The following is a 27,282-nucleotide window of genomic DNA, read 5'->3' on the forward strand; positions in this document are numbered from 1 at the left end:
ACTCAGCTCATGTCTGAAATACCTCAATCTCTTCCCCATCCCAGAGAGAGGAACACTTGAAAGCAGTGAGGGATCCTGGCCTGCATAGAATTCAGGGATTTCCTTCTCCCATAGGCACAAAAGTCTGTAAGTGAAATCTCTTAGGACACATCTACACGTCAGGGCAAAAGCTGAATTAAGCTACACAACTTCAGCTACATTAATTGGGTAGCTGAAGCTGAAACAGCTTAATTCGGCTTTTGGCGATGTCTACACAGCAGGAAGTAGGATGAGCACTCTTCCTACAACTTCCCTTACTCCTCCAGTAAAAAGTCCTCCAGCTCGCCAGTATTTCAAAATAATGGCTTGCTGTGTAGACGTGCTCTTCATTATTTCAAAATAATATAAGTTATTCTGATGCTTCTGTATAGATATTCCTTGAGTTTTAAAAGCTAGCTCTTTTCCCCTTTATCTACACTGGACACTGGCAGCAAGCCAGAACAAACAGGAATTTGTAAACAAAAACAAAAAGGGGAGGGAGTGAAATAGAAATTTAAGTCCTAATCCTGCTTAACTGAATCATGCTGCTGTGAGGAAAGTGGGGGATAAAATACTGACCGGGTCTCTACAATTGGACCCCAATGTCAAGTTACTTGCTGACACCCAAAATAATCAACCAGACATACAGCATTCTAAAAATAGTGCTTCATTTCTACTGTTGTTCTACAGGTTGTACCTCTCTGGTCTGGCACCCTCAAGACCCAACTGGTTCTGAACCAGGAATCTGCTGGACCAGAGGAGGTCAATGTTGGTCCTTCTACTGCTGTCACCTTCGGGGCTCTGCTCCAGTGGCAGCAGAGGGGCAGGCATTGACCAAGAAGGAACTGTGGGAGGTGCTCTGGGGAAGAGGCAGGGTAGCTGCAGAACCCTGCCAAGATTGCTGCCCCGCTAGAGTACACGGAGTCCCACGGCTGGCAGCAGGGGCCAGTAGGGCAGTTCGGAGGCGGCATGGGGTCAGCGTGCTCCTATGGGACTGCACTCCTGCCCCCAGTTGTGGGGCTCTTCAACTACCTTGTCTCTTCTCATGAGATCCCCCTGCAGTACTCTCTTGATCAATGCCCTCCCCTCTGCTGCCACCAGAACAAAGCCCTGCAGCCAGCAACAGCAAAGGGTCCAGCATTGACCAAGTGAGGACTAGGGAAGCCACTTGGGGGGGAGAGGCAGATTGGATGCATAGCCCTAGGTGCACAGTCCTGCAGGACTAGCCCAACAGCAAGCAGGCTGCACGTCTGGCCCTTGCCACCATCTGCAGTGATGTGCTCCTGGCCATAGGGCTAAGCAGCAACCCTCTTCTCTTTCAGCATCCCTTATCCCTACTCTTCTCTATCCCTCCCTCAGCTTGAGCACCTCAGATAAGCTATTTGCAGCACTCCAGAAGCTATGGGAGGGCTGGGAAGGAGTTGCTGAGTGCAGGGCTCAGCTTTTCCTGTAAATGTTCCACCCCGGGAGCACCATGGAGATGCTGGACAACAGATGTTGCTGAACTGTGGGAGTCCAGACCACAGAGATCAGATCTGTAGAGGGAAGGAAGGAGGTGCTGCCAGAGAGAACCAGCTGTTCCCAAAGGAGCGGGTGATTTTTAATTAATGAAGGGGAAGCAGTGGACCAATCAGCTTCCAGTTTGCCCTGTCTGAGCAATGGAAAGCAGAGAATGCTTCAAGTGGGAGCCCAGACCTGCACTCCCAGGCTTGCTTCTCCTTGCCCTTTTTGGATATTTCTATACTTAAACTGCTACCGCATACCCACTCATTACAGCTCTCTCATCACTAAGTCAATCTACCTCCCTAATAGGTGGTGCTTAAGTTGACAAGAATTCTTCCATTGATCTATTGCTCTCTACTTCATGGGTTAGATCAGCTTATCTATGTTGCTCAGGGGGTGTGGATTTTTCACAGCCTGAATAGGGCTGGATTGTGCAGGCAAAAAGGGACCCAAGGAGTTCTCACTGGACCATTAAAAGTCAGGTTGGCAGTGCAGCAGGGAGTAAAAGAGGCTCCTTTCCTGCCTTGGCTCTGTGCAGCTCCCAGAAGTGGCCATTGTATCCCTGCAGCCCATTAGCATTGGGACGATCTTGGAAAAGCTGCACAGTGGCTCCACAACTTCATTAGCTGGGAACAGCAGCAAACGGGAGCTGCAGGGGAAGCACCTATGGGCTTGGACCTGTCTGGCCAGCCCTGCCAGACATGCCAGCTGCTTCTGGGAGATATGCAGAGACATAGCAGGCAGGGAGCCTGCCTTAGCCCCTCTGTGCTGCCAACTGGGAACTGCCTGAGGTAAGCACCATCCAGCTGGAGCCTGAACTCTCAACACCCTCTAGCTCTCTAACTTCCCTACACTCCTTCCCTTAACCCAAACTCCTTCCTCAACCCTCAGCCTGCTTTTATACTATGAACCCCCTGGCTCTACCCCAGAGCCTTGTTCTGTACCCCAAACTCCACCCCAGCCCCACCCCAGAGTTGCCTCCTTCAGAAGAAGCCTTCACTCCCCTTCTCACCTCGCTCTTCTGACCAAGCCCAGCCAAAGTAAGTGAGGGTGTTGGAGAATAAGCAACAGAAGGGGGAGGGAGAGAAAGGGGGTGCCGCCTCAAAGATGGGATGGGGCAAAGGTGATGGGTTTTGTGGAAATTTGGCAATCCTAACCCTGAGCAACATAGCAGTGGGCTTAAACTGCAGCAAGGGAGATTTAGGTTGGACATTAGGAAAAACTTCCTAAATGTCAGAGTAGTGAAACACTGGAATAAATTGCCTAGGGAGGTAGTGGAATCTCCATCTCTGGAGATATTTAAGAGCAGGTTAGACAGACCTCTAATCAGGGATGGTCTAGCATGTTGGGTACTTGGTCCTGCCATGAGGGCAGGGGAACTCGACTCGATGACCTCTCGAGGTCAGTTCCAGCTCCAGGTCTAGCGTTCTATGATTCTATAGCTGTGTCTACTTAACTTTTTAGACATGACCATACTGTGCCATCCATTCCAGAATGCTGCTCAAACCATTCCTTCTACCCACTTAGATGGAATGTGTTAGATGTGTGTTAAGGATGTAAAATCCCATGTAATCAGTTAACCAGCTAAACCATATGTTTAACTAGTTAACTCCGGCATAGTGCAGTGTTCTGCTCTGGCTGGGCTGGAACACTGCCCACCCACAGCACCGCAGGATCTGCTCTGGCCAAGCCAGGCCCACTGCGGGCAAAGGCTGCTCCGAACAGGATGGAGTGCCCTCCACCCATGGTGTGGTAGGCTGTGCCAGCAAGGTCAGGCCCACCACAACACACTGCAGTGCGAGTCAAATAAGGCTGGAACAGCTCCCCACTCATGCTGGGTGAGGGGCTCCTCCAGCCAGGCTGAGCTGCTGGTTAACTGCAACTGGTAAGTATCACCAGTAAGGGTGATGCTTACTACTGGTTAAACAGTTTAACCGTTCACAGCCCTAGTGTGTTAGGGTATTATCACATTGCAGCACAGGATTGCTTTTTAATACAGTATTATAATGTTAACAGTAAAAACCATGTTAGCAAACTAAAATGTTATTTAATGTTTCTTCCTTTTTGTTTCTGTTTTGTACATGTTCTATTTGAAGTTAGAAAACTCCTTTTATGGCATGAGACAACGGGTTTACACTATAAATGGTTTCTAACAGAACTTGGCTATAATGGTGCTTCTACAACAAGTTGATTATATGAGAGCCCAATTTTTCAAATACTACTTGTCATGAGATTAGAGTTTTGTGGTTATTCAAGAACTAAGTGTTTATCCACGTTGTGGTTCTTAATAGAAGTATCATACTAACAATACATAGTCCCATTTACACAACAGTCGAACAAGGTAGCAAATAAATTTAGGAGGCAGCATTGTGCAGGAAGAAAGGAGAAAATACACATAGAAACTTAATTTTAATCACCCAAAATGTTTCTAGTTATTTATTATAAAGCAAATAGCAACAATTTGAATCTAACAACAGTGGATCACACCAATGGTCCATCAAGCCCATTATGCAGTCTTCTGACTTTAGCAGCTACAACTGGAAGTTGATAATGGACACATGAATAATGTGGTCAAAATTATGCACGTAAGGGCCAAAAAGTAATATCAGAATTTAGAAGAATTAAATCTGGCATTCACGTGCATATATGAGAGATTTGGCTAATATACAACAAATCAAACTGGTGAAACCATTTCTCCTTTTTCATAAAGAAGTAACAGTAAAAATAGATACATTACTAAACTTAAATAATTTAATAATTTCTGAGTCTGCTTGTTCAAACCATGATATTTGACTATATAATTAAGGAACTTTACCCACAGCATTGGGAAAAAATACTACTGTAATAAAAAATTATTCTAGAACAATAGAATCAAACCATCCATCAAATTCACTAGCTCTGTGGCCCCAAAATTCTGCATCTTAAAGAGACCTTCCCTATCCATCTCTTCCTGGACATCTATGTAAGAAATAAAGGTTAAAAAAAAAAAAAAAAAAGACGGTTTTTCTTTCCACAGAACAATAATATCCATCTGACATTTTTAATTAGCGATGGGATAAACATAAAGCAAAAGAATTGATTTAACATACAACAATAGCAAACAAAACAGTGACTCTTAATTATTCAGTTTGAAAAATATACCAGATATAAGCAAACCTACAAACCTGAAGCCAACAGAATATAAATAAATAAGATGACGATGGTGAGGGGGGAAAGAATGGAGAGTGCTGAAATTTAGAGAGCATGGGGCTGTCCCAAGATCTTGTTTGGGGTCTCCATCTTTAACATTGGCCTCTGACAAACAGATATGCTATTTCTGTCATCTCATATTTGACTTGAGAAGATACTGCTGCTTTACTATTACTTGTACTTACTTTTATCGTTCTCTCACTCCTACCCCACAAATGGCTCCAGTTCCAGGGCCTGCCTCTGCTGCTATCAATACATTTTTCAAACACAAGAATTACTATTGAGCAATTACAATGACTAAATTGACACAAATTCTTTTCAATTTTGTTGATAACCAGATGGTTCTTAGGAGTGCCTAAATAGTCTCTGTTTTTTTACTTTGTTGCAGTCTGGCAAAACTCTAAGTAGCAGCATAGGTTTCTGGGATCCCTTTTTGGACTCTCAGGAAACTGTGCTAGTTTGCATTCAATTTCCTTGGAAGGTAATCTTTACAACCTAAAGAACAAAAAACAATATTTATTTCAAGTGACAGGGTAAAGTTCTTTAGAAAAGTGATGTGTTTCCTTCCACCTGTGCCACCCATTGTCCCCGTGTATACTTACAAAGGGACACTTGTGAAGGGAAGCTTCTGTTCACTCCTAATAAATGAGTGGATTTTTCAAGACCTATAAATATTTAATACTCTAAATCTCACGAGAACATGCTTTTGATTAGAGTTGGTAGTGTTTATCCACTCTTACATAGGGATATGAGAGAACATGTCCATTAAAGATCCATGCAGGTGTCCACAAAACAAAGAACTGACAGCTGACAAAGTTGAGATTGTAATTTCATCAGCCCCTGGGCAATGCCCTAAATAAAGCTAAGGGGATTCACAATGAATGGTGAAGGATAAGATTCTTTTTAATGTCTCCAAAACACCAGAAGACAACAGATGCACATACAGGGGAGATGTAAAAAAGAGCAACAGTAATGTTAGATTATGAAGAGAGACAGCACAAAGAATCCAGTATAGCCAAAGTGTGGAGACGGACGTGTGTTTAAAAAAAAAAAAAAAAGTGTGTGTCTACTGAAAGCAAAGCTCTTCCCATTAGGAGATGCAGATAATTTGCATTCACTTATGGAATGAGGGGTACTTTGAATGCAGTCTTTTAAAAACTTTGGGTGAAGATTTTTAAGCTTTGGAATGGTGTTATCACAGTACAAATGAAGCCTAATCACAACTAACCAAACCCAAAATCTTAAGTGCCACCTATTCTGTGATGCTTCTACCTGTTCATAAGCCATAAAACCAGAAATCTTGAGGGTACCCCTAAATCCATACCAAAACATTCTTCCTTTTTCTCCATCCCTTCATTTACATAGTACTGCAGAGGGTTAATTATGGAATTCAATTCCTGAGACAACCATCAGCTCATATTTTTGAAAGACATATTTAGATGTCCATTCTTCCCTTAGCGTTTGCACTAAAGTTAATTAGACTTAAAAATTATGTATAATATATGTTTGCTTTTGCTCACCATTTCATCTTTGAATCTAAGATTTTTTTTTCTTAAATAAACTATTGATTTTTACCCCCAAATATATCTCTGCTATGTAGACTGCATGGAATATATGTACCAAAGTGAACTGATAATTGGGAGCAGGATTCACTCCTCTGGAGATGATGAACCAGAGAGGGAGAAACTCTGAGGGTACGTCTAGACTACACGCTTCTTTTGAAAGAAGCTTTTTCGAAAGAATCTTTCGAAAAAGCTTCTTTTGAAAGAGATTGTCTAGACAGCCATGACTTTTTTCGAAAAAGCTATCTGCTTTTTCAAAAGAGAACCCAGGCAATCTGGATGCTCTCTTTCGAAAAAGCCCTGTTTGTGGTCAAGAACACCTTTTTTCAAAAGAACACTTTTGAAAAAAAGCGTTCTTCCTCGTAAAATGAGATGTACTGATTTAATTTCAAAAGAATGCAGTGGCAATCTAGATGCAGGTGAAGTTTTTTCGAAAAAAAGCCACTTTTTTTGGAAAAAAACCTGCAGTCTAGACATAGCCTGGGTGTCTGGTAGTAAAGAACTTTGGGAGATGGATTTGGAAAGACTCAAGGTCAGACTAGCTAGTGGAGTCACCTATAAGGCAGGAGTGGGTAACCTCAGGTCCTGGGGCCAAATGTAGTCCCCAGCTTGCCTGGATCTGGCCCCCAAGGCTCAGAGCTCCCCCTAGCATTGGGGAGCCTGCACAGGCGCTCCAACGCTCCTGCTGCCCTACTGTGGGGACTGGAGCACACAAAATCTACTAGCCTGGGCTCCCCTAGGCTCTGGTGTGCAAGGGGAACATAGGGAGCATCTTTCTCCTTAGAGTTAGTCAGGGGCCACATCAGTGAGGGTCAGCAGTCCCCTACCCAAAGAAGGTTCCCCAAACCTGCTGGAAGGAGTAACTAGTAAGCTGAAGCCACGGTTGGAACCTTTGTGCTTGTAGGGTCCCTACTGATGTCAGCACAGCCCTGAGACTCCCAAATCTACAAGACAGACAGTGACAGAACTCTTACTTTTCTGAGTGATATGCAAAATGCCACAACATTAATGATTTTGAATATATCAATACATTTTACATTTAACTAAACTACTGACCTTATCCAGGTCTCAGACAGGTAACTGAAGATTCCTACCAGAGTTGTGAAAAGTATGTTTTAGCTGCCAAAAATATGCACAAAATATGTTTTAGTTGGATTGAACATACAATAATCCATTGTCACATTTTCTGCATCATCAGCTTAACAACGCTTCAGTATTCCTGCCAGAAACCTCTTAATTATATTTTCAAACTGTTTTCCTGTAGCCTATAGAAAAGTCAGACACTGTCTGCTGGGATAGCAGAAAGGCTGATTCCAAATAGACAAAAGTGACAAGAATTGTGAAGGCAAAGGATGTGACAAGCTTCAGAATGCTGACCTTTAGCACTTGAAACCAGATGGATGACCCAGCTCTTCAGCAAACATGAATTCTTTTGTATTGTGGGTGAAATGGCAAATATTTCCTGTTATTAAAAAACATTTTGGGATTACCTTCCCCTGATTTGAATGCAGAGAAGATAACTACCCACAGTGACAATACAAAGATTTTAAAGAGTGCCCTAAAGCTACAATACAGAAGAGATATTTCTGTTAGAAAAAAAAAAAAAAGAGAAAAAAAGAGTAAAATTATAGGCTTGGTCACCCAAGACAGCAATAAATTGTTTTTGCTGGTGCATGCATTTCAGTATCCTGATAGCCCAGAATTATTCATTTATTAATTTCAGTTTATAAAAACCATGTAGAAAAATAAATCTAACGCCAAGCAAATGGAATGTTACCCTCTAGTTCCCACTATAATTGGAGTTCTACAAACCAGTAACACATCCTTCTCACTAGGACAAACTAGCAGGAACAAATGGGACTTGCAGAAAGATCCAAAAGTCAACGCGTTTTAATCAAGGTCAATGAAAGAAGGAAGAAAATTCTCTGCAACTGAGGATTCATCACTGAAGAGCTCACCCTCCACCCTTTTCTCAATTAGCTTGAACACCTCAGAATCACACAAGGAAAGAGGAGTTCTCAACTAGGGATGTATAATCCCGTTTAATTGGTTAAACATTATGTTTAATTGTTTAACCGACTAAATGGAAGGGTGGGCAGGGGGGCTGCTCCAGGTGGCTGGGCTGGAATGCCCCCCACCTACCCACCAAGGCTGGGCTGGAAACATATGGTTACAGCCTCCCTTATTTTCAGTGCTGCTGCTAGTGGGGTTCTGCATTCAGAACTGGGCATCCATTCAGCAGTCTCTGCTCTCTGACCATCCAGCTCTGAAGGCAGAAAAGTAGCAAGGACAGCAATTCTGTAACCCTCGTTTACAAAAATCTTACAATCCTCATACAGCCCCCATTTTGAGAAACATTGGTATCCACAATGAAATCATGAAATCTGCATAACAAGATAAAACTGCACAAAAGCCTACATTTCATTGTCTGTGACTTTTTTTTTATAGCCATGAATTTGGCCCTATACACATAGCACTCACTGAAGGATTGAAAATTAAAGCTGCTACAATGGAAAGACTTTGGTAGGTTATAAAGGAAAATGAATAAAGTCACTCCTAGTTTGTAGAGATAGAGTAAAAACCTAGCCTTGTACAAAGAGTAGATAAAGTTCTGCATTTATTGCCCTGAAAAGTGAACCCCACCAGAATCACTCTCAGGAATTTGATGAAGAAATGTAAACCTATATTTTGATAAGAGACCTAGCCACTTGTACAGAACAGAAAGAAGTCTGAATAAGGGGTTTTAGTCACACATAACAATAGGAAACCCTATACACTGCTTTCAAGCTTTCTTGAGATCATTCCAAACTGGAAAATATGTAAAATATGCTTTCTGCACAGTCTAACACCTATACAAAAGACCCCTCTGGCTCATACATTTAGTGGTTTAGGGAGGAGGGGGCCTGTTTTGGTTTGAGTTTTTTACATATCCAAATAATTACGTCTCATACTCCTTGTAAATCAAGAGATATTTAAAATAATTTGACTTTAGGAATACACCAGAACAGCACACACTCCCTTGAGGCCTTATTATCTCTATTTAAGCCCTGCACACTAATTTTCACTTAAGTAATAATAGCTCTCATTGCCTGTACCTGGGCAAAGTTCAGCACTACGTCATTAATTAACTGGAGGCACTGGGAATTGTAGGCTTTAGGCAGTCGTTCCCCAGGCTTCACTACTTCCAAAAGTTCTATCAAGTTCACTATACCAACACCACTTATTCATTAAAATGGATGCTCATGTCCTTATTCATTCTAGAGCACTGATCAAAGTTCACTTAGAAAGAAAATATAATCCTGCAGGTTCAGCCAAACTCAGCTCTTATTGATATTCCATTGTAACCTACAAGATTTTTGTTTTGTTTTTAAAGAAACTGAAACTGAAACTTCAGGAAACAAACTTGGAGCCCGCAAATTATTTCAAAATAATGGGCTTCATATTTTGAAATGATAAACCCTCATTTCACAAGGCATAATGCCTACTTCTAAATAGCTATTTCAAAATAGGGTGAGTGTGGACGGTGCAGATGTGCTTATTTCAAAATAATTGACCTCCAGGACTTCACAGCTGCCCTGGTGGCCACTGTGTCTGATTCCCTCAGAACTCTATAGTTTCCCTTCCCCTGTAGCCTTTAAAGCTACAACCACAGGGGAAATTGCTTGTGGCACAACGCATGCCCAGACAGCCCTGCGCCACACTGCAGGACCCATTTGTGCTGCAATGGCTGACCCCAGCACTCCCACTGAGTCCTCCAAGGCTACAAGCAAGCTAGCAGACAGCTCAAAAGTCCCTGACCGGGGGCAGAAGAAGAGGGCCCCTTCCTGGTCTGGTGCAGAGATCCTGGATCCAACTGAAGTCTGGAGAGAGGAGGCTAACCTCCATGATCTCTGCAACAGGCACAGGAATGCAGATGTGTACAGCTGGATAGCTGCCAGCCTGGGCCAGAAGCGTCACATGCACACCCAGGAGCAAGTGAAAATGAAGGAACTGAGGTAGGCCTACACAAAGGCCAGACATCAGGAGCAGCACATCAGTCGTGCTGCTAATTTGACCAGCTGCACAGAATCCTGGGAATGGACGTTGGTCCCTTCCTCCCCTCTCATCATTGATTCTGGCCTGGAGACACTCATCATGAACCTCCTGGAGGTTGGGGCTGTGGACCAGGATGAGGAGGAAGAGGAGGCCAGCCAATACATGATGCCCTCCAGCCAGGAGGTCATCTCCTTTGAGCCAGTACCCCCTCCCAGGATGTTTCCTGGAATTCAGACGAAGCCAGTGAAGGCACATCAGGTGAGTTCCTGCTTTCCCTAACCACACACTGGGGGGAGGCTGTGGGCAACAAGCTGAGACCTTTCGGTGTTGGCTTGGGGCTTGTACAGCAGACTGTGCATGTGGGTGTACATGGAGCACCAGTCCAGAACAGACACCACTATTAAAGAGGCTGGGGTAATGGGGACACACCGCAGAACCGCACATGGTCATGTCTGCACTCTCGCGGCAGCATCCTCTCCTGGGCAAGCATTGTGAGGCAGAGGATACCGAGCCCCTGCATGGGAACCTGCTGGGAGGAAGGAAGTGGAGGGGTCCCCAGTACCACCATCCCTGGCAAGCAGCATTTGCTGCTCTCTCAATCCTCCCCCAACACCCTGCCCCACCTCCAGCAGGTAAAGAGATTGAAGTCTTCTCCCTTTGGGACACTGCCACTGCCAGCCAGACCAGTCATGTGCAAAGCTTCAAGGGAAGGTGAGCTGCCCCATTGCTCCCCTTCCTCAAGCAGGCTCCTGGCCTATACCTTCCCATGCCTGTTTGTCCCCAGCGCATGAGGGTGGTGAGGCTCCCCTGCAACGTCCATGCTCCTGCAGGACAGGGTCTGCTGTCTAGGCCACAGATGGCCTTGCTTGAAGCACATTGCCATTATCTGAGCTGAGACCTTTCGGGCAAGGCTTCATGCACCATGTCTCTTGGGATGATTGCCCTTCTCTCTGTTCTTTACAGCTGGACCATCTGCGAATGCAGTGCATCCACCACCTCCAGTGTCATCCTCTGGTCCCTCAACAGCTGCCCGCACAGACGACCCCGCAAGGTCCTGGAGCAGTGTCTTGAGTGGGAGGAGCAGAGGTGGGACACAGACTTTCAGGAGCACTGTGCTGACTGGGAGCTGCACTGCACCATCTGGCAGGAGCTGTCCCAGAAGACCCAGAGCATGTGCACAGAATACACCACCGCCACTGACTGCCTCGACACTACCATCAAGTGGTCCAGCAGCTGCCCCTCCACACCAGCTCCTTCCCAAGTCCCCCCAGCACCTGTTCCTGCCCCTGGCCCTCCAACTTCTTCCCCTAGCTCTCCCGTGGCCACTGAGGGTACATCTAGACTACAAGCCTCTTTCAAAAGAAAGAGAGCATCTAGACTACAAGCAGACTTTTTGAAAAAGCGAACCGCTTTTTCGAAAAAGAGTAGATGCTCTTTTGAAAAAGTACAATTTGCATTCAATAGCACCTTTTTTCAAGAGTACTTTAGAAAAAAGGCGTTATCCCTTGTAAAATGAGGTTTACCATGATTGAAAAAACTGCCACATCTTTTGCAAGTAAATTGAAAGAAATGCAGCTGCAGTTTAGACGCACATGAAGTTTTTTTGAAAAATTGCTACTTTTTTCGAAAAAACCCTGTAGTCTAGACACACCCTGAGGGCCCCGCATATGAGGCAGTGGGACCATCCAAGGCAGCCACCAGTCCCAGCTCCATACCTAAGCCCATCATGCCCCTTTCTCCCCCCTCCCAGGTTCGTTCCCCAGTCCCTCCCCAGTTATATATTTATCCCAAATAAAAACAACAGAATTCATTGTTCCAAACCAAAAGGTCTGGTTTATTTTATCTGCAAGGGAGAAAGGTTCAGTTCAGCAGAAAAGGACCTCGTGATAATAGTGGAGGGAGATTTCAAAGAGGATGGAGAAAGGCTGTTGTCAGTAGTGACGGATGGCAGAACAAGGAGCAATGGTCTCAAGTTACATTGGGGGAGGTCTAGGTTGAATATAAGAAAAAAATTCCACTATGAGGGTAGTGAAATACTGGAATGAGTTATCTCAGCAGGTAGTGGATTCTTCATCTCTAGAGGTTTTTAAGTCTCAGCTTGACAAAGCCCTGGCTGGGTAGATTTTCTTGGGATTTCCTGCTTTGGGCAGGGGGTTGGACTCGATGACTTCTGAGGTCTCTTCCAGCTCTAGGATTCTATGGCTCTATGAAGGTGGGCCGGGAAGGCAAGGGAAGAGAAGTATGGGGGTGAAAAGGCACAGAGGGACTATGCAGAGGCCCCTTGTGGGGAGACCAGGGGAGATGGACACACACATAAAACATACAGGGTTACTACCTTTGGCCATTTATATGGACATGTATAGCTTGATTTTAACTATTTATGATATTTCATAGCATGCATAAGTAGATTACATAGATGAGTTGGATCAACCATATGTAACAGTCAGCAAATCAATGGAATAACTGATGTGGTTTGCACAAAAGAAAAGCTTGGGCAAAGTTTTATAACATTTCCATTCCAGCCCTTCACAACTTATTATCATCTCTTTTTTTTACCTTTTCTGAATATATTTACTTCTTGTTCATCAAAATGCTGAAGTTTAATAGGGGTTTAATTATGTTCAATTCAAATTTGTGACATTTCTACTATTTAAATAATTTATGTCAAATACAATGAAGAGTTCTGTGACTCTCACTTAGGTTATACATTTGGTGTCTGCAAAACTTCAGTTTCAGAAATGATCAAAGAAAATGCCTACAGCAGTTATACTTACATTTTATAAGGGAAAGAGTGGACACAAGAGAGCAGTTTATGTTGTCAGAAAGAATTTTGTACTTGTTACACAAGAAAGCATTAATATGATTAAAAAAAAAGAAGATCAATAATTTTCATATCAGAAGTTAATGAACTGACACCAAACATCCAGAGAAAATTCAGTGCCCCAATACCTAAATGCATAATTAATTTCTCTTCCAAAAACTGGCAATTTTCAAAGAAATGTGCTGAAGTGAGTCTGATCTAGTTGCGATGTTTAGAAATAGAATTGGAATGGACTCTCAGATTAGAAGAGCTAGAAACTAGATTTTTTTTAAATCTACTGAAGTATTGCAGAAGTATCTATAAACAGATGAAAGCAGATTAAAGTATGATTTTATTCTACTGCCAACAACTTTTGCGTTTGAATTCAAATTCACAAGGTACCATACATAGGATTCTGAACTGCACGCTTGGATATGGGTAACTCTGAGGCTAGCACACAGACGGGGGAACACCCCTTATTGACCATAAAAGGTATGTAAGTATGTTCTCAAGAGGAAAGTGTGTGTGGGATCTTATTTACAAATGTCTAAATACATGCCATTCCTTTGCGCTTACAGGCACAGTTGAAAGTGAGCCAGAAAAGGAAGTACCCACAGTCTAACACAAATAGGATATGAAATTTGTCCCAGCATGGTTTTGTTTAGTCATATACTTTCATATATCAGTTAATTATATTTATATTAGTGGATAAATGTGTGTGTAGCATTCACTGAATAAAGAAAAACATTAACAATATAAAGTTGTTAGCACGTTTCAAAATTCTTAAATAAGCAACCTGTAAAATACTATACAAGGACTTCCAATTTTTCCACAAATACATATATCCCATCCACACCCTTCATCTCATCTCAAACACCCCACAAATACTAACAGAGTTTTTTGCAAAATTAGGAGGGTATATACAGGAAGGTATAAGGAAGGCAGATATAGGAAGATACAGGAAACAGAGGAGAAAGGGCCAACTGACATATTGTGAATAGCAATGGACAAGAAATGTCATTAATTGGAAATACTTGCATTTCTACCTATCTTACTCATGCACTAGTTTGGTAATAACTGAATGAATGGTCCACCTATAGTTTTTTGGGGGGTTTAGCACTAAGATTTAAATCAGGAATTCAAATGTTTATGCAAAAATCTTGGGGCTGCAAACAAGAATTGCAAAAAGGCAATTGCTCTTTTTACAAATCTGATCAGAATCAATTATATATATTACCACTACTGTCAACTACCTATGGGGTACTTTCTTTGCAAAGGGATTCATTCAGCATCAGTAAAATCAGTCTGAGCTTTGTCAACACCCTAGCCAACTCCCACTGAAGTCCATGAGAGAACTCACAGAGTATGTCTACACTTGCCCCCTACTTCGAAGTAGGGAGGCAAATGAAGCATACCGAAGTTGCAAATCAAACCCGGGATTTAAATATCCCATGACTGATTTGCATGTTCCCGGCCGGTCACCATTTTAGAAATTCACTAGCCCGGAGTAACTGCCCGCGTCCACACACGGCTGTGAAACAGGATTCCAATTTAAAGCCCTCACTCAAATTAGCTGGGATTCCGCCTGCAGTGAGGTTTACCAGCTAATTCGAATTAGGGGCTTTAAATCGGACTCCCATTTCACTGCCACGTGTAGACACAAGGCAGTTACTCCGGGCTAGTGATTTTCTAAAATGGCGACTGGCTGGAAACATGCAAATCAAGTGCGGGATATTTAAATCCCGAGCTTGATTTGCAACTTTGGTATGCTTCATTTGCCTCCCTACTTCAAAGTAGGGGGCAAGTGTAGTCATACCCACAGAGATTTCAGTGAGAGCTGAACTGGGCCCTTAAAGATTTCAGAGTTCATTGTATGGTTGCCAGGTGTCCAGTTTTCATGTGGACTGTCCGTGATTTGGGTCCCCTATCCGGTACAAAAACAAGAAAATACCAGATGGAAGTCCAGCAGGGACAATTTTCCCCTGCCACATCTGGAGGAGGTGGGGGAGTGAGGAGTGCAGGGCCGTTTAAAGAAACAGCACTTGTTTTGGGGTTTTTTTGCTTAACAATTTTGATCTCCCCCCCTTTCCCCCCTCAACAGAATTTTTTCCTGATTTTTTTTGGGATGGGTGGGAGGGGAGTATTTGGTATTTTTTGTTAAACCATCTAGCAATCCTCTCCACTTGTTAAATAACTATTTACTTTTTTATATATGTTTAAAACATTATAGAAGATTAATACTATTTCTGAATGTTTTGGCTGTTCTATAAAGGAAAGCATAATTTTAAAAGCCCAAACACCATCACAAGTTAACTTTAACCTTTCATAGCAGATTACATCTGAGAACCAATTTGTTTCCCTGGCCTAAAATGAACAATTAGATCTAGCAATCCACTTGAAGAATTTAACACTATGCAAGTTAGAGACTAAGAAAATTATAGGTCAAAAGTATTTGTAGGCCAAATGTAGCTTCTTCTGCCCAATGAAATTAATTGGGTTATTAGCAGAGTAAGGCGCTATTTAGTTTGAGGCCCATGTTAATTACCCTGATTTTGCTCAATATAAATTATATAAATCCATCTGAAATATCCACAGGGAGAAGTAAAATCCGTAATACCTTTTAGAAGAATTAGTATTTTTTAACTGAAGACAAAGTGCAACAGCATACTAATGCTATATATAGGAAAACACCCGACTCTGTACATTCAAGTTAAGCTTGCAGTTTCATTTAAAAAATGCATTAAAAACAACTCATTTCAGACAGAACAGAACTTTTTATACACGAGATAATATACACAAGATAATGGGGAGGGCACTCACTTTTTGAGCATTTGGTAATAGCTGGGTGTGGCACTGCTGTCCTTTACTCAACCTGGCACACACTGTAGTCTGCTGGCCAACTTTGATGGATCCACTGTGTTTGGCCTTCTGGCCAAGTCACAAAGTTCAACTGAACCCCATCCAAAGTAGAAAAGAACCTAGTAAACAAACAGTGCCATTCCCCTCACTAGTGTCTGCAGCCCTGGCTTTGGCCTCTTTCAATTCAGCCCTTTATTTGGGCTCTCAAAATAAGCCCTAGGCCCTTTTTGGCATTTATTCCACTGTGGTAGGGAGGGGGAACAAGGGATCACCCACTTACAACCCAGGAACTAGGGATGTAAAATCCCATTTAATTGGTTTACTGGTTAAATATTATGTTCCCCTCACTGGGCTGGCATAGCGCCCTGCCTTCCATGGACAAGGGCTGGTCCAACTAGTCAGGCAGTCAGAGCAGCCCCTGCCTGTGTCAGGGGTGGAAGAGGGGTGAGAGGGGCAGGGCTGGGCTCGTCATGGACAAGAGCTGCTGCAGCTAGTCGGTCAGAGCAGCCCCTACCTGCAACACAACGTAGGGTTGCCAGATGGTTTAACCAAAAATACCGAATACCACCCCCCCCCCCCAAAAAAACACCAGGGAAAAAAAGGGGGGAGACCAAGGTTATTGAGCAAAAAAAGAAAAACAGCATAGCCCCTTTAAGAAATGCCTTTGAGGCTTTTTTACTGTAACAGGCTGCCGGCAGCCATTTTGTCTTCCTGCTCTGAGCCAGAACCAGGTAAGCGGGGGGGGGGGGGGGGGGGGAATTGGCATGACTGCTGAGTGTAGGGTTGCCAGGTGTCTGGTACTGATCTGGACAGTCCAGTATTTTCACCTCCTGAGAGGGGAAAAAAAAAATCAGAAAATACCAGATTGCAGCTGGGTGGTTGGACTAGTCCCTGCTTGTGATGGGCCTTGCAGGGCTTGAGCAGCTCCCAGCCCACGGTGGGTGAGGAGCTGCTCCAGCTCCTACCAGTTAATCATTTATATCCATACCAAGAACCCTGTTAACATAGCTATAGATTGCTTGATTTCAATTCACTGCTGCTTCTTCCCTGAGATTCCTCCTAAGGTGTACCTGTCCCATTTGTAACTTCATCCTTACCTCAGAGATAAAGTTCTTAGGTCCTCTCCCTTCCCGCACATCCATCTTAAGTAACTACAGCCCAAAACCAACTCTGGTTCTCTCTCAAGATCCTCTAGCCAGAGAAGCTGGTCCAGCCAAGGACTTGCTCGCTTAGGCTCAGCTAGAAGCCACACAGCCTACTCCCTCACTGTAAGGCCTTGATAGGCAAGCCTGTAAGACCCACCATTGTTATATTCCTTTCCTGATACTTCACTACTTCCTGGGGATAGCTACTGGGAGAACTGCAAAGGCCAGGTACACCTTATCACACACTCTTCACCTTACCATATATCTCTGCATAAGGGGAAGGCAGATGCTTATGTAATTTTTTTCCAGAGTAACAGAACTAGCAAAGAAAAAAGAAGAACAGGAAAAGTTCAATGCCTTCTTAAATTCCTGATATTGCTAATGTAAACTTCTCTTACTCAGCAAAGGTCTTGAGACTGTCTACTTCTCTCATTCGTCAGTCACCTTGCACATGGCAATATCTTTGACTATTGTCAGTAGGGGGATATCACAACCATAGCATGGAAACAGCTCTCCTCTATGAGGTGGCTGATTTCCTTTTTATTGCTGGTATTTCCATAACCCAAGTTCTCCATATAACTTGGAGGAATCTTCTGCTTTTCTGAACTATTTCCCCCTCATATGTAGCAGCTGTCAATCCGCATCAGTCATGATTCCACAGCCTAACAATATTCTGCCAATCACACTCTTGATAGTGCATTCTCTGTGCCAAAACCACTCCACCAAAGCCAGTTATTAACTCTTTGTTTTAATCTGCTGTATTGTACTTTACTGCATTTTATCTCAATATTCACCTTTACTTACAATTGGCAAATCCCAAGTACATGTACTATGACACCTTTATTAACCATTCCATAACTATTTTTGCAAAGTATTCCAATTTTATCTTAATTTCTTTTGGTAAAATATTTCCAATACAGGACTGTATTATTTGAATAAGAGTAACAGCCTCAAGAACAGGTCTGCCTTAAATTACCTTACTGGCATGTAACCTGGATGGAATTAACTGGTCTTTATTTCTCCTCCTCCTCCCACAAAACCTACGTGTGGAACTCAACATCTCTCTGCAGCATTGCCATTGATTTTCTCTATCTTTGTTAAAATCTCCTGCGATGTTTTCATTTCCCATTGACTCAACTGTCAATTTATTCTTCTGTGGTCAACACAAATCTGTTCCATCATATAGCATTATTCTCTCTAAAACTTGGCTAAAAATGATAGATTCACATTAAATATCCTTTTTTAATGTAAAGATCCCAAGATATTTACTCTCTCAGCTGAGAGCTGAGATGGGGAGGAGAAATAAAATTTCAAAACTATGTAAAAAAGCTGCCGCTTTCCACCTCTTAAGTAGGGAAATTATTGGCACATAGCAATAATATTGAAATGTTCAGTAAAGAAGTTTTTAAAAAGGGAGCCACTTATTCTGTTAGAATATCACCAGAGGAATTTAACATATTAGTTCTGCTATTGAGATAACTGCCATAAGAGCTTAATGTTCACACACACCTCAGTCCAAAGATAGTTCTCCTAGCAACAAAGCGCTACATCATCAGAGTGGATGACTGGGATGAATCACTTAATAAAAGCCCTCACAAATGTTCATTAATGGCACATGATAAAAACATAAGAACTGACATACAAGGGTCAGAGCAATAGTCCATTTAGCCCAGTATCATATCTTCCCACTGTGGCCAATGCCAGATGTTTCAAATGAAATGACAGAATAGGCAATTATCAAGTGATCCATCTTTAGACATCCACTTCTAGCATCTAGCAGTCAGAGTCTTAGGTACCCTCAGATCATGGTGTTCCATTCATGACCATCTTGGTTAATAAACATTGATAGACCTATAATCTCTGAACATAAATAGTTCTGGTTTTAATCCAGTTATAGTTTTGACCTTCACAACACTTCCTGGCAACAAGCCCCACAGGTCGAATATGCATTGTGTAAAGAAATACTTCCTTATGTTTTCTTTAAAAAAAAAACCTGCTACCTATTAATTTCATTGGGTGACCCCTGGTTCTTATGTTATTGGAAGGAATAAACATTATCTTATTAACAACTGTCTCCACACCATTCATGATTTTATAGACCTCTATTATATTTCCCCTTAGTTCTCTCTTTTCCAAGCTGAATAGTCCCAGCCTTTTTAATACTTTCTCATAAACAAAACCTTGTTCCATACCCTTAGTCACTTTTGTTGCCCTTCTCTGTACCTTTTGCAATTTTAATATATAATTTTTGAGATGGGGTAATCATCATAACTGTATGTGGCATTGAAGCTGTGGATGTACCATGGATTTATATAGAAATATTTTTCTGTCTTATGATCCCCTATTCTTAAGGGGACATAACATGTAAGCTTTGACTGTTAGTACAAGTTGAACCTCTCGTCTGGGACATTCTGGTCCAGTAACATCTGTGGTCTCACAGTGAAGTCCCGGTAGTCCCTGGGCATTGGAGCCGCAGCAGCCCTGGGGTGAGTGGAGCCTGATAGACCAGGGTCAGCAGATCTGGGAGCGCGTGGCTGGCTGGCTGGCACAGCTGAGAGATGATGGCGGTGGGACAAGGGAGATCCACTAGATATACTGACGGACTCAAGAGACCCTGGAGTTCCCCATCAGCAGAGGGATGGAATTGACCTCCTATAGTCTGGCAAACTCCCTCATTCGGGACCAGTCAGTTCCTGAGGGTGCCTGTTCAGGGAGGTCCAACCTGTACATACTGAGATATTTTCAGACAACTATCCAATCTGACTTCAAGATTTCTTTCTTGACTGGTAATAGCTAATTTAGATTCCATCATTTTGTATGTGTAGTTGGGATGATGTTTTCCAATGTGCACTTCTTTGCATTTATCATAAATAAATATCATCTGTCATTTTGTGGTCCAGTCACCCAGTTTTATGAGATTTTATGAGCAACTCTTTGCAGTCTACTTTGGATTTAACTATTTTGAGGAATTTTATATTATCTGTAAAGCTGCCTGAGTTTCTCAGGTCAGCCACTTTAGTCTCAAAAGCCTGCACTCAATCACTGAGGGCCATGAACTCCTTACATCAAATACGCGCGTGTGCGCGCACACACACACCCTAGCCACATGGCAGGTAATCATACACGCAGTATTCAGTGCAGTAAATGGGATAGCTGCCACTCTGGTGCTGGACATCCATCTGCTTTTTTTTTCCCCCAACTCTAGCTTTGCTTTTTTTCTTTGTTGATAAACATTCTTCCCTATTGGCCTCAGTTAGAGGATGTTAGGTGTATCCTCACTCACTGTCTAAACTCCCTTTTACTGCTTCTGTTTGATAGTTCCTCTGGTCATTTAGGAGCTGGCTTTTTTAAACCCTTGTTCTCCCTGAGAAGCCCAGACCACTGGTTAATGGATCCTAAAGAGATTAGGGATCAAAACCTGTTAAGAAGTTGTAAACCTTGCCTAGAAGATCACTAAGCTCAGCACACTACACTCCACAATGTATACTACAGTGCATATACTATATACAACAAACGAAGGGTTACATAGTCACTCCTCCTTCACCTGGATAACTCCCTTATGAAACTGTTTGTTGCATATGTATAAAATAGTTGTTGAGTCTTTTTCCTGATGCCACACACTGCATCATCAGAACCACTTTATACAACATTTACACTATCTTTGGAAGTCCACATCCAGTTACTTACCAAATCATCCCTCAGGGAACTGACAGACAGGGTCCCTTTCGATGCTAACATGAAGGGGAAAGGAACCCAGGAGAGCTGACAGTATTTTAAGAAAGCCTTATTGAAGGCACAGGAACAAACCATCCCGATGCACGGTAAGAAAAGCAAACATGGTAGGCGACCAGCATGGCTTAACAGTGAAATCCTTAGTGAGCTTAAATACAAAAAGGAAGCTTACAAGAAGTGGAAACTTGGACAGATGACTAGGGAAGAGTATAAATACATTGCTCAAGCATGCAGGGGTGTAATCAGGAAGTCCAAAGTGCAACTGGATTGTAGCCAGCAAGGAATGTGAAGGGTATCAAGAAAGGTTTCTACAGGCATATGAGCAATAAGAGGGTAGTCAGAGAAGGAATGGGACCTATATTGGATGAAGGAGGTAACCTAGGGTGTGTCTAGACTACAGGGTTTTGTCGACAAAAGTGGACTTTTGTTGACAAAACTATACCTGCATCTAAACTACCAGCGAGTTCTGACAGAACGTGGCAGTTTTGTTGACGGCGGTAAACCTCATTCTATGAGGAATAACGCCTTTGTCGACAGAGTTATGTCGACAAAAGGTAAGTGTGGACATGGGAGAGAATTTATGTCGACAATAAAAGCGTCCAGGAAATAGCCCTGGTGGATACTCCTGCCACAGCTTTCAACTCTATTGTTCCTGCCTGCAGCCATCTTTAAAAGGCACAGGCACCCAGGATTACCATTCTGGCAGCAAGCCAGCTCCAGCCAGGTCCCTGACTGCACAGCTCTTCCTGGTAGGGACACGCCCCCCAAGAAACCCCTGGCCCCTCCAGGTACACAGCCCCGCAGGAAGACAGGGGCACCAAATGCCAGGCACCCTCCTGGTCTGGACCCTAGATCAAAGCCCTCTTGGGGCTCTGGACTGAGGAGGAGTCCCTCCAGGCCTGCAGTCCAGCAGGACGATGAATGCGGACATTTATGCCCAAATGGCAGAAGGCCTGGCTAAAAAAGGTCACCACCCCCGCACACTGGAGCAGGTCAAGGCAAAGGTAAAGGAGCTGAGAAAGGGATACGTCAGGGCCCATGAGCACAGCTCCCTCTCCAGGGAAACGGCACACTATTGTGCCTACCATGAGGATCTGGACCAGATCCTGGGGGGCAGGGGAATCCCTGCCTCCCGAGCGGCTTGTAGAGTCTGGGTTGGAGACCCCTGTTCAGCAATGGCCTCAACTCCAGGCAGACAACCAGGAGCTCCAAGAGAAGGAACAGGAGGAGGAAAAACAGCAGCAGGAGCACCCAGATGCCCAAACTCAGCAGTTCTCCCAGACAACTTCGGACCCCGGGAAGGGAACGTCAGGTGAGTGCTGTGACTTCATGTGAGTTCATGCACTTTTCTGGCATTGAAAGGATTTTTTTTTTTAGTTACTATGGAAAGCAATAACAAAGCCTAATCTACAGTTGTATCTCAGGCATTATAAATCAATGTGAGAAGGTGGCATTATCATAATGTACCCATAATATTCTGAGGTTAGACCTCACCCGAAATACCTTAACAATTTAAACCAAAAATAATTGTTGTTCTGTGTCTGAATACACAAAGAAAGCAAAAGGCTATCAAGTCTAAAAATGCAAGGAATGAAACACTCATTTTCATAAGAAAATAAGGTAATTGTGGTTTTTAAGGGGAATGTTTTCTTTGTTGAGACATCATATTGAAATGGTGGAGCATAAAAATATAAGGCCTGGTAAATACTGCTTTTAGAAAAGGAGGGAAGACCCACTTAACTATGATTACTGAAAGAACAGTAGCAAAACTTTAAATTTATTTAGAAAAGATAAAAAAACTAGGAGGAAAAATTTACAACTCCTTGTTTTTTAAGTACATGTATAGCTTCTGGACGGAGGGGACAGGGGGGTTCTGTGCGCTGCATGTACCCGAAGGCTCCTCCTCCCCCATAGCTGTTATTTTCTATGGTTCCCAGCCAAAGGGATCTGCAGTGCTGGCACCTTAGCGGGGACAGCACATGGAGACTCCCCTGGTCACTCCTAGGAGTCAGAAATGCCTGCTGCTTCTGGAAGCCACTTGTAGCCAGGGCAGGTAGGAAGCTTGCTTTAGCCCACCTGAACTGCCAACCAGACTTTTAGCAGTGTATTAAAATCTCCAGATTTCTTACAGTAATCTCCCAGTGACTAATGTAATTGACATTGAATTCCCAGACAATCCAGGGGGGTTAGCAACCCTGGATGTAATCCTTGTCAGCCCATATGCACCAAAGTCATCACTAGAATGTCAGCAATTGCCTACAGACACTGTAGCTACATTCAAACAATCTACAGTATTTTTAAAATATATCTGAAAATGTTAAATTTCACAGCTAACTATTGACTGACTGTGCAAAAATGTGGTGCACCTCGGGTACTAGCATTTTTCTGTTATTTTAATTACATCTATATCAGGAAACTAGTCTGCTGCTATTTGATGCCCACTTTCACAAAAACAATTGTCAGTTTTATTTAGCATTTTTGCACATATACTGGCCCATACAGACTGCAGCTATATGCTTCTGCAAGCATTGTTGTTTTTTCAATAGTTTATAAACACACAAACTTCTCTCTGTAAACAGAGCTCTTGAAGTGTGACTGAATGGTACAGTTCCAGCTGTTTCACAAGTGTTCAAAACACAGATAATATACATCTATATATATTTAAATGTATTGCTTAGATATGAGATTTAGACTTCATCACCATCTAAAAAAGTTAAATTAAGGAGAAAGACAAAATGATAAATCTTGGCAGCAGTTTTCTAGAAGAAACTTTAGGCTTTATAAAAATCACTCCCTCCTCAAAAATGCCAGAAATAACACAGGTAAAAATACTCACAATTATTCTATTTTGGAGTCAAGGTGTAGGTGTGTCCCTTGCTGAGCTTTGTTTCTTTTCCGCTTTATTAGAATCAAATTTCATGTGGCCACACAAGCAATTATAACAGATAGCAAGGACCAACCAAGGATACTGCTGGTCAGTTCAAAAAGAAACAGAACTCTTAGCATTCATTTATCAGGTTTCTGGAAGCTCAGAAATTCATTTTTCTAGTAGTTAGATTGGATCACAATCTTGCCGCTCTAGAGATTAGTTGGACAGCACTCAGAGGGTCAGGAAAGACTTACTGCCAAAATTTTGCAGAAAGAATTATCAGATTTTGAATGACCACGGTTTTTCACTTTTAAACTTCCTGAGCCTCATTTTCAGAAGTGCTAAGCATCACTAGCTTCCATGCAAACCACCAGGTGCAGAGCACTTTCAAAAACCTCAGACCCCCAGCATCTCAAGCAGCATCTCCAGGAACAAGCACCCTCAAAATGAGCCCTTCATAAAATCAGAGGCCGGTCTGAAATTTTGTCTTTACTAAACAGAAAGAGAAAAGAGAAAGAGAAGGGATTATACCATTATGATGACAATGAAGCCTGTGGCATCTCACAAAAGGCCTAATATAAACACTGAAAGGGAAAACAGATGGTATTGATTTGTTGGGCACTCTGTATGTGAGGATTCTTGGGAATGAGGATGTTTCCATCACTAGTCCAAGCCCTGTTTAAGAGGAATGACTGAAGACATACAGTGCTGTGCCATGTAGGTCTCATTATGTAGTCAGCTGTATTTTGTAATCAACTGTCTTGAAAAATGCAGTGAGATTGAATAGCCATGTTCTAATGAAGCTTGAATGTGGAGGGCTCAGGATGTTTGTATATTCTTGGATTTTATAATTATCCTAGTTTTTCAAAGAAGTGGAGTTTGGAAGCAGGACCAACACTATCTAGGCTTGCCAACCCTCTCTGATTGTCTAGGAGTCTCCTGGAATCAGGCTCAATGTCCCAGAGGCTACGGAAGACAATTCAAGATACTTTAGACTGCTAAAAGTCCAGCACCATAGCAGGACCAATGCAGGCTCCCTACTTGCCCTGCCTGTACACAACTCCCAGAAGTGACTGGCATGTCTACCTCCTAGGCGCAGAGGATGCTTTCTGTTAAGCCCTGACTGTCAACAGCTCCCATTAGCTGGGAACCATATCCAATGAAAGCTGTGGGGTCAGCACCTGTGGGTGCGGGTGAGCAATGGAGGGAAGGCAGACAGAATGAGCAAGGGGGGGGGGGCCTCAGAGGTGGTGGCCAAGCAAGGGTGATTGCCAACTATATAATTGCATCAGACGGGTAGCCAAGTTAGTCTGTAACAGGAAAAACTTAAACAAAATAGTATAGTAGCACCTTAAAGACTAACAAAACATGTAGATGGTATCATGAGTTTTCGAGGTCGCAACCCACTTCTTTAGATGACAGGAGTATTAGAAGTCCAGATCCAAGAATAAACAAGGGAAGGGGAGGGGCAGAAGAAGGAAAAAAAGCGAGAGAAAAGGAGGGGAAGGAAAAAAAAAAGAGACAGTGAATTGATAGTTCAAATAATTACAAGAGGCTGATAAGAACAATTGGCCTGAAACAAAACGGTGACTTGGAGATCCATTGAGTGTCCAAGAAGATTAAAATGTTCTCCAATAGGTTTTTGCATATTGCTTTTTCAGATATCTGATTTGTGTCCATTAATTCTTTCCTGTAGAGACTAACTAGTTTGGCCAATATAAATTGCAGTGGGGCATTGCTGGCATTTGATGGCATAGATCACATTAGTGGATGTGCAGTTAAATGAGCCTCTGATTTGGTGGCTGATGTGTTTGGGTCCAGTGATGAAATTGCCGATGTAGATGTGTGGGCAGAGTTGGCACTGGGGCTGATTGCAGGGGTGGGTTCCTGGATGATTATGATGGAGCTGTATTGTGAGGTTACTGGAAAGAATTTGTTTGAGGTTAGGAGGTTGTCTATAGGTGAGAATTGGCCTTTCCCCCAAAGCCTCAGAGTGAGGGGTCATTCTCCAGGATAGATTGTAGATTGTTGATAATGCATTGGGAGGGTTTAAATTGGAGACTAATGGGAAGTGGGAATTCTGTTTTCTCTTTTGGGCCTTTCTTGAAGTAGTTCATGTCTGGGTACTTTTTGGCTCCATCAATCTGTTTTTTCGCTTCTCCGGGCAAGTACTTCAGTTTTAAGAAAGCTCTATATAGATCCTGTAGGTGTTTGTCTCTGTCTGTGGGATTGGAGAAAATCCAGTTGTATTTTAGGACCTGGCTATATACAATAGATTAACAAATGTGTCTGGAATGGAAGTTAGAGGCATGAAGGTAAGTGTAGCAGTCAGTAGGTTTCCAGTATTGGGTAGTGTAAATTTGCCCATCATTTAATTATACTGTAGCATCAAGGAAATGGATTTCTTGTGTGAACTGATCCAGGCTAAGGTTGATGGTGGGGTGGAAGTTGTTGAAATCCCTGTGAAATTCTTCAAGGGTCTCTTTCCCATGGGTCCATATGATGAAGATGTTATCAACATAGTGCAAGTAGAGTAAGAGGTGTTAAGGGGCGAGAGCTGAAGAAACATTGTTCAAGGTCAGCCATGAAGATGTAGGCATATTGTGGTGCCATGTGGGTGCCCATGGTTGTGCCTCTGACTGGAAGATACAAATTATCTCCGAATTGGAAATAGTTGTAGGTGAAGAAAAAGTTGCAGAGCTTTGTAACCAGGTGTGCAGTGCTGTCATTGGGGATGGTGTTCCTGATAGCGTGTAATCCATCTTCATGTGGAATGTCAGTATAAAGAGCTTCTATGTCCATGGTGGCCCAGATGGTATTTTCAGGTAGATTACTAATATTTTGTAGTTTCCTCAGGAAGTCACTGGTGTCTTGAAGGTAGCTAGGAGTGCTGATAGAATAGGGTCTGAGGAGAGAATCAATTTAGCCAGATAATCCATTGTAAATGTGCCAATGCTTGAGATGATGGGTCTTCCAGGATTTCCACGTTTGGGTATCTTGGGTAGTAGATAGAAAATTCCTGGTCGGGTATTAGGAGGGGTGTTAGTGTAAATTTGGTCCTGAGCTTCATGAGCTGTTGTTTCAGGGTTTTTTTTAATATTGTTTAGTGACATCACAGGAGAGAGACTTGTAGAATCTGGTGTTTTGGGGTTGTCTGGTCACCTCCTGTTCATAATCTAAATTGACCAGAGCCAATATGGATCCTTTGTCAGCATTAACAGTGACATGCAAGATGGGCCATGGCATTCTTCAGGGATAATAGCAGGTTGCCTTCTCTGAAGACAATATTGATAATTTCAGTTAAACCCAGCCACTTTTCATTTGCTGCCATTTTAAAGATTATATTTGCCTGTCTCTTGGCTAAAGGGAAAGGATGCAGAGCTTCTTAGTATAAAAGAGACCTATTTTTAATCCAGATGCCTCACAGTATATGAGTTTGATATTAGTCACTGAATTACATATTTCTCAGTTTCAGGTTAATGCCTTTTCAGGGGAGAAATTCCACATATGGGCCATAGAGAGTAGGAAAATTTTCTTTTACTAGCTGCTTTTGAAAGGCAAGTGTGAAAC

At 42.7% G+C, this 27,282-nt stretch overlaps 1 protein-coding gene across 4 annotated transcripts in view; it reads right to left on the minus strand.

The window, feature by feature from the left end:
• The window catches only part of PDGFC (platelet derived growth factor C), a 199,558-nt gene that overhangs the window by 156,640 nt on the left and 15,636 nt on the right, over positions 1-27,282 (minus strand). The window lies entirely within an intron of this gene.

The sequence above is a fragment of the Pelodiscus sinensis genome, chromosome 5 (genome assembly GCF_049634645.1).
Source record: "Pelodiscus sinensis isolate JC-2024 chromosome 5, ASM4963464v1, whole genome shotgun sequence".
Lineage (NCBI taxonomy): Eukaryota > Metazoa > Chordata > Testudines > Trionychidae > Pelodiscus > Pelodiscus sinensis.